This window comes from Alosa sapidissima, chromosome 8 (genome assembly GCF_018492685.1).
Source record: "Alosa sapidissima isolate fAloSap1 chromosome 8, fAloSap1.pri, whole genome shotgun sequence".
NCBI classification, from domain to species: Eukaryota; Metazoa; Chordata; class Actinopteri; order Clupeiformes; family Clupeidae; genus Alosa; species Alosa sapidissima.
Window position 1 is genome coordinate 33580698 of NC_055964.1, and position 12500 is coordinate 33593197.

The 12500-nt window shown below is 44.7% G+C and overlaps 1 protein-coding gene across 1 annotated transcript in view; it reads left to right on the forward strand.

The window, feature by feature from the left end:
• LOC121715958 (leucine-rich repeat transmembrane neuronal protein 4) overlaps positions 1–12500 on the forward strand; it is a 138899-nt gene that overhangs the window by 66194 nt on the left and 60205 nt on the right. The gene's annotated exons all lie outside the window — the stretch shown is intronic.

Genomic DNA, 12500 nt, shown 5'->3' on the forward strand with positions numbered 1-12500 from the left:
CGTCGGCAGAACGGGGGCATGGACGCCAGGCACTGCATGCTGATGAGGAGGGGTGTGTGTGTGTGTGTGTGAGAGAGAAAGAGAGAGAGAGAGAGAGTGTGTGTGAGAGAATGTGTGTGTGAGAGAGAGAGTAAGTGTGTTTTTGTGTGCATGCATATCGGTGCGTGCGTCTATGAGAGTCAGTAATTGTGTGTGTGGGTGTGTGTGTGTGTGTGTGTTGTGATAAAAGACCATTTTCCTCAGCATGGAATAGCACTAGTCCAGCTCTCATGTGGTATTTGCTTTTCTAATATTTGGGTGTCAACGTTTCTATTCCTTTTTGTCTTATTCTCATTACAATAAAATGTTTGAAAACATAACCTGTTTACTTTGGCTGTATTATTTTCTACAAGCCTTCATCCCAAACCCACAGCAGGAGGGACTGTGTAATTCTTAGTGATGTGTACTGTATACTGTATGTGTGTGTATGTGTCTGTGAGAGAGAGAGAGAGAGAGAGAGAGAAAGAGAGGAGAGAGAGAGGAGAGAGAGAGAGGAGAGAGAGAGAGGAGAGAAAGAGAGAGAGAGAGACTTCTCTAACAGAGGATGTGAGTTCTGAGCCTGACTCTATTGGGAAACTTATTGAGAAAGTGGTTTTCAATCAACTAAACGATTTTTTAACAGAAAATTGCTGCCTTGATCCGTTTCAGTCAGGCTTCCAGCCCAATCATAGTACAGAAACTGCTCTTATAAAGGTGCTAAATGACATACGTCTCAACACAGACTCTGGCAAAATTTCAGTGCTTGTATTACTGGACCTCAGTGCAGCCTTTGATACAATTGACCATAGCATACTCCTACACCGGCTGGGACACTGGGTTGGACTATCAGGCGGAGTGATCAACTGGCTGAAGTCCTATCTGCAGGAGAGAACTTTCTTTGTTGCCCTTGGTAATTACACCTCATCTCCAGCACCCTTGACGTCAGGTGTCCCCCAAGGGTCAATCCTGGGGCCACTTCTTTTTAATCTCTACATGCTCCCACTGGGTCAGATTATTAAAAACACTCAGGTTTCGTATCACAGCTACGCAGATGACACGCAACTTTATTTAGCCCTGTCACCCACTGATACGGATCCCCTTGGCTCACTATGTGACTGCCTTGACCAAATAAATAGGTGGATGTCACAAAACTATTTGCAATATAACAAAGAGAAGACTGAAGTAATTTTATTTGTGAGGAAGGATGAAAGACACAAAATGACTACACTTTTTAGAGCAAAAGGGCTTGAAGTTAAGACTAAAGTCAGAAACCTTGGAGTCATAATTGATAGTGACCTCAACTTTGATTATCACATGAGAGCTGTAACCAAGACATCATTTTATCACCTGAAAAACATTGCCAAGCTGAGAGACCTTATGTCCCAGTCTGACCTGGAAAAGCTTGTCCATGCTTTTATCTCAAGCCGGCTGGACTATTGCAACGGGCTCTTCACAGGACTTCCAAAAAAGACAATTAGACAGCTTCAATTAGTTCAAAACGCTGCAGCACGAGTCCTAACAAAGACAAGCAGAAGAGAACATATCACCCCCATACTTAAGTTCCTGCATTGGCTACCAGTTTCTTTTAGGATAGATTTTAAAGTACTGCTACTGGTTTTTAAAGCACTGCATGGGATGGGGCCAACGTATATATCAGACATGTTTAAATTTTACATCCCACACAGACCTCTTAGATCACAGAACAGCCAGGTATTATGCATACCTTCTACTCACACCAAACAGGGTGAAGCTGCTTTTAGCCACCATGCAGTCCAGATATGGAACAAACTCCCTGAGCATATTAAGACTGCTCCAACCATTGCCACTTTTAAAACCCAATTGAAGACCACCCTCTTCTCTATGGCTTTTTCCTGTTTTTAATTTATTTGTATTGCTTTTATTGTTTTTACTAATTCTACTATTTTATTGCTTTTATTATTTTTACTTATTCTACTATTTTATTGTTTTTATTGTTTTTACTTATTTCACTACTGTGATATATTTTTGATATGTTTTATACCTGCTTACTTTTATTTGAGGTAATGCCTGAGCTATGTAAAGCACATTGTGTCTACCTGGGGTATGAAATGCGCTATATAAATAAATTGCCTTGCCTTGCCTTGCCTTGACTCCAGAAGTGGGATGGACAGATACACACAGATAATTACTCTCAATCTTACATCAGCTGTCCCGCCTCTGAGTGACAGGAGAAGACGGTTACCGTAGCGTCATTATGACATGTTTATGACAGCTTATGACACATTCATGACAGCCTTATGACATGTCTATGACATGTTAATGACAGAGGGGTGCAGTTAGGCTGTACCCAATGTGCTCATCGTGTGTCCACACAACAGCAATGTGTTGCTGGGATCCACCCAGACTAATGTCTATTAAACACCTATGTGAGTAGTCAATCGTAAACCTTCAGCAGATGTAAACGTGGCTGCTTTAGAGGTAACGTTTACTGGTAGTGTGCCTCTTAAAGTATTCTCATCTGTGCTCATTGAAAGCAGTCAGTCTGGATGTGGGTGTGATGCTGAATTAATGAAAACACTGGCTCAACTCCAAACCGTGTTCCTAAGCACTTTAGTATTCCTTTGATCTATACGTTCCTCCTCTCCTCTCCTGTGTGTATGTGTGTGTGTGTGTGTGTGTGTTTGTCCTGCCATTGGCTCATTACTGTCTCTGAATGGCTATAGTTTAACATGAGTGGGAGGCCAGTGCCAACCTCCAGGTGAGAGGGGGTACTGTGTGTGTGTGTGTGTGTGTGTGTGTGTGTTCGAGGCTTTGCTAGGTGAGTTTCTCTGGGATTACATCAGCTGGACATGGTCCTCACAGATCACAGTGAGATCTTCTCTCTCTCTCTCTCTCTCTCTCTCTCTCTCTCACACACACACACACAAACCTTTGGGCTTCTTGATGACTTGACTTATGTGCTGTGTGATACACTAATGGCTGCTCTGACACGGTTAATCTGGTTAGGACTGAGACTCAGTGACCACCCACACACACAGCTGAAGCCCTCCTCTGCCTTGACACACACACACACGCACACACACACACACACACACACACAGCCAAAGCCCTCCTCTGCCTTGACACACACACACACGCACACACACACACACACACACACACACACACACAGCCAAAGCCCTCCTCTGCTCCTGTAGCCCTACATGTAGAGTTCATCAGGACACAGTGCTGCTCTATCATGGCTCATCTGCTGCCTGCTGTCTGGTAGATGAGAGACACAGGGGGGAATGAACGGCCAGGTAGAGTGGTCCTGGGAACGCATAGGGGTCACTGCTAACTCAGTGGCCTGGTAGAGTGGTGCTGGGGACTCATAGGGGTCACTGCTAACTCAGTGGCCAGGTAGAGGGGTGCTGGGGACTCATAGGGGTCACTGCTAACAAGGGATGTGTTTCCCAAAACCATAGTTGCTAACTAAGTTAGCAACTTTGTTCATTGCAATGCAATTTCCCATTGCCATAGCAACTATGGTTTTGAGTGTCGTTAATGAGTTGTACTGCCACCTAGTGTCTGCTTGTAGTTCCGGTTGTATCTTCTGAATAAACACGTTGAACTTCAATAGGTTATGGGCCCAGAGCATCGCTAAAAAGGCTGTGTTACACAGAGTTTTGTGTTGCTGTAGATAAACGGTGTTGTGGAATCCACAATGGAAGATAAGCTGTTTATTGACAAGCTGAGCGGACCAGAGAACTGGGCAACGTGGAAATTTCAGATGGAACATTTCCTGAAAGCGAAAGGACTATGGGGCATGGTAATGGAGACTGATATCCTAGCTAATGATGCTAACGCACAAGCACAAGCTGAATTCGCAAAATGGAGAGAGAAGGCATTCTCTATGTTAGTGCTGAATGTAAGTACACCCCAGTTGTATCTGATAACAAGCTGCAAGACTCCAAAAGAAGTGTGGAACACGCTAAAAGGACATTTTGTGAGAGATACTCTGGCAAATAAACTGTTCCTGAAGAAAAATATTTCAGATGTGAAATGAAGGAAGGAGAAATATTAAATGAACATTTAAAACGAATGAAGGAACTTACTGATCAGCTAGGAGCAATAGGTGCTGTGATTGAAGAGGAAGACCAGATCGTAACACTCCTGGGTAGCTTACCACCAAGCTATGCTACAATTGTCACTGCACTAGAAACAAAGATAGACAATTTGACACTGCAATTTGTTCAGCAAGCATTAATAAATGAAGAGCAAAAACGAGTGAATGCTACTGATAACTTCAATGATGCTACGTCAGGTGGTGCATCAGCCATGTCATCACAGTTTTGTGAAAATATGCAGGCTAACTCCAAGGCAGTAGGAGCTGAAAGACCCAGCCCGTGGAGATGTTACAAATGTGGGAAAGAAGGACATGTAAAGCGTGACTGTCCAAGTTGGAAAAAGAAAAATAAAACCCACAATGCTAAAAGCATGATGTGTAAAGATGCAGAAGAATCGTCTGAATGTGCCTTTGTCGCTAAAGAGGCAAACCCAATCAAGAAGCCACAACAGGTTCAATGGTTGATTGATTCAGGAGCATCAAAGCACATGACATGTGATAAAGAAATTCTTCAAGACTACCAGCAATTCTCAAAAGCACAGTCTGTGAAACTCGGTGATGTCAGGGTGGTTGACGCCCTAGGACTTGGCAATGTCAGACTGAGAATGACTTTTAAAGTCAGTGATGCAAAAATTGTCACAATGTATGATGTGCTGTATGTTCCAAAGTTATCTGGGAATCTTTTCTCAGTGGGAGCTGCTACAAGAAAAGGGAACACAGTACAGTTCAAGAAGTCTTGCTGCTACATACGTTGGAAAGATGGAACACTTCAAGGAATGGGAACACAAAGATCTGATGGACTGTATCAGCTGGACATCGAAGGAAGTTTGTCTGTCTGTTAAGGTGCATCAAGTGGATCAGTATCAGCCAGCCTGTGGCACCAGCGCCTGGGTCACACCACAAAGCTGAAGGAACTGAAAGATGTGGTGAATGGAGTGGACTTCTCTGCAGAGAAAGAGATTCCTTTCTGTGAAGGATGTGTGGAGGGCAAGCTCTCTAGAAAGCCATACAAGCCAGTGGGAGAAATACGCTCCAAACGCAAGTTGCAGCTGATCCATAGTGATGTCTGTGGGCCCATGCAGAGTAAATCTATAGGTGGAGCAAAGTATTTTGTGACTTTTATCGACGATTACTCTAGATGCTGCAAGCTATACTTTATGAAACAGAAAAGTGAAGTCCTAAGCAAATTCAAGGAATTTGAGAAAACATTCTCCAATGATTGTGGGCAAAACGTCACAAAACTGAGAACAGACAACAGTGGTGAGTACACATCAAGGGAGTTTCAAGAATATTTGAAGGCTCAAGGTATTCACCATGAGTTGACTGTACCTTACTCACCACAGCAAAATGGAGTTGCAGAAAGAAAGAATAGGACATTAATAGAAGCAGCTAGAAGTATGCTGTCTCATGCTAAGTTGCCAAAGATGTACTGGGCAGAGGCTGTAGCAACTGCAGCTTACATACAGAACAGGCTTCCAACATCTCTCCTGAAGCAAGAGACACCCTACGAGAGATGGTGTGGCAAAAAACCTGACATGAGTCACATGAGAGTGTTTGGCTGTGTTGCTTATGCACATATCCCTGACATAGAAAGAAGAAAACTGGACAAGAAAGCTGTGAAGCTTCGTTTCGTGGGATATGCAAACAACGCAAAAGGCTATCGTCTGTTTGATGAAGAGAAAAGGAGAATTCTAATTCGTCGTGATGTCATCTTTAATGAATCAGACTTTGACTGGAAAGAGGAAGTGGAAGTAACCTGTTCAGAGAACGAGGTAACTGTGAACACAGATGAGAGTGGAACACAAGATGATGAGGTCGCTGTCAATGAAGCTGCTAGAGAAGGCAGCAGAATTAGAAGGGCTCCAAGGAGATATGGATATGAGGAGTTTGCTGATATGGTGACTGTTGATCATTATGCCAATATGTGCTGTGTTACAGAACCGAGCACACTGAAAGAAGCAATGATGAGTCCTAATGCAAAAGAATGGCAGGAGGCGGCTGACTTAGAATACGAGTCACTGTTGGAAAATGATACGTGACTTGATACGTGACACGTGATACGTGACTTTACCAAGGGATAGGAAGGCCATAGGATCAAGATGGGTGTTCAAAGTCAAGCATCATAGTGATGGACGAGTAGAGAGATACAAGTGCAGACTCGTCGCCAAGGGGTACTCACAGTTGTATGGTGCCGACTATGATGAAACCTTTTCATCCGTGGTACGATTCAGCTCAATTCGTACATTACTGTCTTATGCTATCCAGAATAATCTACATGTGCACCAGATGGACGTTGTGACTGCATTCCTAAATGGACACCTGGAAGAAGAAATCTACATGGACCAACCAGAGGGATACATCACACCAGGGCAGGAACACCTAGTGTGCAAATTGAGTCAATCTATGGACTGAAGCAGTCTCCGCGCTGTTGGAGCAAGGCTTTCACGGAGTACATGAAAGACATTGGATTCAAACAGAGCACATCAGATCCCTGTGTATTTGTGAGATCAAGACAAGAGCTTGAGATACTTGCCGTTTATGTGGATGATTTAATTCTTATTACAGAGACAATTGCAAGCATGAACAATCTGAAAATGTCTCTCAAGAAGCGCTACAAGATGAAGGACATGGGTGAACTGTGCTATATCCTGGGCATCTCTGTTGTCCAAGACAAAGCAAAGAACTGCATCTGTCTTCATCAGAAGAAATACATTGAAGCCATTCTTCAGAAATATGGGATGGACAATGCAAATCCTGTTGCAACCCCTGCTGATGTCAATGTGAAAAAGAGTGATGGTGTCAGTAAGCCAGTGGACCAAAGCACCTATCAGTCCATGGTAGGAAGTCTGCTGTATGCTGCAATGGCCACACGACCAGACATAGCTCAAGCAGTGAGTGCTGTGTCAAAGTTTAACGCAAATCCAGATACTGCACATCTGACTGCAGTGAAGAGAATTCTTCGATACTTGAAAGGTACAGCAAACCTTGCTCTCAAGTATGAGCGGTCAGAGTCTGGAACTTTGATCGGCTTCTCAGATGCTGGCTGGGCCGGTGATCAGGATGACCGCCGCTCAGCAACGGGCAACGTATTCTAACTGAGTGGAGGAGCCGTGAGTAAGAAACAGGCAACAGGTGCAACAGGTGCAACAGGTGCACTTTCAACAGCTGAAGCTGAATATGTAGCACTCAGTCAAGCTGCACAAGAAGGTACCTGGCTGAGACGATTACTGAATGATCTCGGGATGGATGCTACACCTACAATGATCCTGGAAGACAACCAAGGAGCCATTGCAATCGCGAAGAATCCAGTGGATCACTCAAGAACTAAACACATAGACATTCGTTACCACTACATTCGTGAATGTGTGCAGAATGGGCAAATAAAACTAGAATATTGCCCAACAAATGACATGAAGGCAGATATCTTCACCAAGCCACTGACTAAACAGAAGTTTGAATATCTCAGGAGAGGGATTGGGCTTTTCCCGATGTAATTGTGTAATGGAATTACTGGTATAGGCACTGTTTTTGTGTTGAGTAAAGAAAAAACATGAATGTAAAGGTAGGAGTAAGAAAAGGGAATCTTACAAGTTGTGTTTGTTTAGTCTAAAATAACTATCTTGACGTTATACTATGTGAAGGAGAGCACGGCTCTTAGTAATATAATTTCGTATGAAGTGCCTTAATGCCATTGTAAAATTTAGTGGGAGTGTTGTAATACAGTAATTTGACAATGAGTGTCGTTGATGAGTTGTACTGCCACCTAGTGTCTGCTTGTAGTTGTATCTTCTGAATAAACACGTTGCATTTCAATACCCCAGAGGTAGAAAAGTCCAGCTTCAGAAAAGAAAAGTCCTACCAATGTGTTCCAGCCATCTGTATCTGTTCCTGGCATCCACTTAAACCAGCTGATTCTAGTTAACACAACTTTTCAGCCAGATAGGTCATCTAATTGGTGAGATCACCTGTGTTAAAGGGACACCAGGCAAGTCTGATGCTTTTTCTCTACGAAACTCCCCCTCGCTCGGTCTGAGGCTCTTTTCCTTTTTTTTTGCGTCTACTTTCAAGGGTTTTCGCTGCTTCTTCGCCGGCTCTGCCATTATACACACGTTTGCAACAATCTCTAGCGTTTTGTTAGCCTGCCTCTGTGCTGTAAACTGCTCCTGCTTCGGTTGGCGGGTAGGATACACCGAACTTGCAAGTGGGATATTCTTCCTACAGGCAGTAGGGGCGGGTGAGAGAGCCTTCACTCTCCCCGTAATGAGTCATTTAACCATATACTGACTTACGAAGATGATTAATTAACACGAAAACGTTGCCTGGTGTCCCTTTAAGTGCACAGGTAGAACCAAGTGGTAGGATTTTCCACCTCTGCAGCTAACATAGCAGCAAGGTAGAGGTTTGTCACCGCGGATACAGTGGCCAGATGCTAAGTGTCCCAGGGCCCCTCGAATGAGACCTGCGCCCTTCATCTCCTCTGCCAAGGTCGCAGAGGAGGCCACGGCAATGAGAGGGCAGCAACGATGCCACCGGGCTGGCAGAGCTGCCCCATGAACAAAAGGTTCAATTACTTCAGTTGTCGTGGAGCAATAAATGACAAATTAAGTGGCTGGCAGCAGCAACTGCTCGTGGGAGACAGCAGAATACTAATTTATGTTTCTGCCCGAGGGGGGGGGGGGGGGGGGAGGACAATGTGTGTGTGAGAGAGAGAGGAAGAGAGAGGGGGACCGAGAGAGAGAGAGAGAGAGGGAGGACAATGTGTGTGAGAGAGAGAAAGAGAGAGAGAGAGCATCTCTAAGGATCTAGCAGCATGTGTCTTGGCAGTGAATCAGCTGAAGCCAGTCACACATTTCTGTGTTTTGGAAGAAGATATAGACACCTGTGATGATATGATCTGTTGATTAGGATGCTATTTCAATGGGCCAGATGTCTATGAGTCACATCCGCGTCATGTGACACCAGGTCACCCTCTCCGCCTGGTGCTCCAGTCCCGTGGTACCAAGCCCCAGTGCCTCAGCCAGCTCAGGATTACAGTACATACGAATGGGGAAGACCCACCACTGTGATGTTCCGCTATCTGCAGCACTAGCGCTAACGCTAAGACCCACCACTGTGATGTTCCGCTTTCTGCAGCGCTAACACGAAGAGCTAACACCCACCACTATGCTGTTCCAACACTGTGCTGTTCTGATGTCTGTGGTGCTAGAGCTAACGCTAACACTGTGCTGTTCTGATGTCTGTAATGCTATAGCTAACGCTAACACTGTACTGTTCTGATGTCTGTAGTGCTAGAGCTAACGCTAACACCCACCACTGTGCTGTTCAGATGTCTGTAGTGCTATAGCTAACGCTAACACTGTGCTGTTCTGTTGTCTGCAGCGCTATAGCTAACGCTAACACTGCTGTTCTGTTGTCTGCAGCGCTATAGCTAACGCTAACACTGTGCTGTTCTGTTGTCTGCAGCGCTATAGCTAACGCTAACACTGCTGTTCTGTTGTCTGCAGCGCTAACGCTAATAGTTAACACCCACCACTGTGCTGTTTCACTGTCTGTAGTGCATATACCATAATACCACCTTATACGTATCAGTCCAACATTCATACCCAACTATACTGCCTCAGCACAACCCACCTAGCAATTAAATACCACAACACCACCTAATAGGCTACCACTACTCTATCATACCAGCATTCATCCCCACCTAGACCTCCACATGACTACCACTACTCTATCATATTCCAGCATTCATCCCCACCTAGACCTCCACATGACTACCACAACACCACCTAATACCACTACTCTGTTTGCAGTTCTGGATGTAATAGCCCGGCACTCAAGTATCCCAGATGTGATGTGCATCATCAGCTTGTTTTGGGAATGCTTGGCCTTGCTTGGGTAGTGCAGCAGGTATGATGATCATCTCAGCAAACTATCTATGCATGACAGCAGATGTTCTTGGTTAGGTTGCCTTACATTAGAAAAAAGGTAAATGACCATAACGCTAGTGGTCAGCAAGAAGCTTGCTCATCTGGAGGCCAAATATGCGTAATTTTGTGTACAGCCTAAAGTGGGAGAGGCTCCAGCCATTGAGTAAGTAAATGCAATTAAAGCAGAGCTCCATCTTTGGCCTCTGACACATGAATTATTAACCTGCCTTTTTTGGGGCTTCAGTAATGTGAAAGGATGAGAACACGTTTTTAAAAATCAAGATGTTTGCAAAGTCATTTAGCATTGTGTTCTTCATTAAAGTGAATGAGGCTAATGTGCTGGAGGTTGCTGCCAGGCACAATTTTCTGCCTGCTGACGTTTCTGCCATATAGGAGTAAAACAGTGTCTGTGTGTTTGTGTAGTTTTGGCTGTAGGCCTGCGTAAAACAGTGTTGTGTGTGTCTAGTTTCTGCTGTGGGAGTAATACCGTGTAGTGTTAGTGTGTTTCTGCAGTTTCTGCTGTAGGGCTAAAACAGTGTTTGTCTAGTTTCTGCTATGAGAGTAATACAGTGTAGTGGCTGTGTGTGTGTGGCTAGTTTCTGCTGTAGGGCTAAAGCGGTGTTGTCTGTGTGTGTGGTTGCTGTACCAGCTTCAAGAAAACCAGAGTGTACAGTACACGTTCAGAGATACTAGCATAAATAAGAGCAGTCAATGTCCAACAGTGTGTGTGTGTGCGCGTGTGTGAGTGTGCGCGCGCGTGTGTGTGTGTGTGTGTGTGTAAGATAGAGAGGGTCCAGCTGGAGTAAGTAAATGGTAAGCCATTTATTATATCAGAAAAGATTAAAGCAGAGTTACATCTTTGGCCTCTGACACATTCATTATAAACCTGCCTTTTTTGGACTTCAGTAATCTGAATGGATGAGAACAAATTTCAAAATCAAGATGGTTTGCACAATCATTTAGCATTGTGTTCTTCATTAAAGTGAAGGAGGCTAATATGCTAATATGCTGGGGGTTGCTGTCAGGCACAACTTTCTCCCTGCTGACGTTTCTGCCATTGGAGTAAAACAGTGTCTGTGGGTTTGTGTAGTTTCGGCTGTGGGAGTAAAGCAGTGTTGTGTTTGTGAGTTTCTGTTGTATAGGGAAAAGAGTGTTTGTACGTTTGTGTAGTTTCTGCTAGAGTTTGTTGTTTGTGTGTGTGGTTGCTGTACCAGCTTCAAGTGAGCCAGTGGTGGCTAGCCACTAAATAAGAGGAGTGAATGTCCAACAGCAGCCTGGGGTTTGTGTATGTCAAAGTCAAAGTCAAAGTCTGCTTTATTGTCAATTTCTTCACATGTCAAGACATACAAAGAGATCGAAATTACGTTTCCCACTATCCCACGGTGGAGACAAGACATATTTTACCAATTAGGTCCACAGACAAACATAACATTCAAGTAAACAATATAAAAAGTAAAAATAAGAAGGCACATACAATGAAGAAATAAGAGCAGCAAAATTTGGGTTGAAATTGTGCAATTGTGCATACAGAAGACAGTCAATATAATAGTGCAAAAGTCAGGCCAATAAATGGCTGAGGTAGTTCTGTTTGACCTAAGTATGCAAGTGGCATAGTGGTGCAAGTTATGAATGAGCAGCAGAAGTGTGTTCAGAAGTGTTTTCAGGACAACAGGACAACAACAAGTTGCAAAGTGTGCAAGTGTACAAGTGGAGTAGTGCAAGTGGAGTAGTGCAAGGCAGCCATTGTGGGTCCAAAGTCCAGGATGTTATGTAGCTGAGGGTGGAGGGGGGAGAGGGGGGAGAGAGTTCAGCATCCTAACAGCCTGGTGTAAGCTGTTGGTGAGTCTGGTGGTGCGGGAGCGCAGGCTTCTGTACCTCTTCCCAGAGGGCAGTAGATCAAACAAATTGTGAGCGGGGTGACTTGCATCACTAACAATTGTGGTCGCCTTGCGGGTGAGGTGGGAGGTGTAAATGTCCTTCAGGGAGGGGAGTGAAGCACCAATAATCCTTCCAGCTGTGTTCACTATGCGCTGCAGGGCTTTCCTGTTGTATTCAGTGCAGCTTCCGCCCCACACAGCGATACAGCTGGAGAGGATGCTCTCAATGGTGCCTCGGTAGAATGTGGTCATGAGGGCTGGTGGAGCACTTGCTCGTCTGAGTTTCCGCAGGAAGTACAGGCTGCGCTGAGCTTTCTTCGCCAGTGATGCAGTGTTGGTGGTCCAGGAGAGATCTTCACTGATGTGCACCTCCAGGAATTTGGTGCTGCTCACTCTCTCCACCACAGCACCGTCGATGGTCAGTGGCAGGTGTTGGGTGTGACCTCTCCGGAAGTCAACAACAATCTCCTTGGTCTTGCTGACGTTCAGCAGGAGGTTGTTGTCCCTGCACCACGTGGTCAGAAGGTCGACCTCCAACCTGGTGATGAGACCCACCAGAGTTGTGTGTGTGTGTGTGTGTGTGTGTGTGTGTGT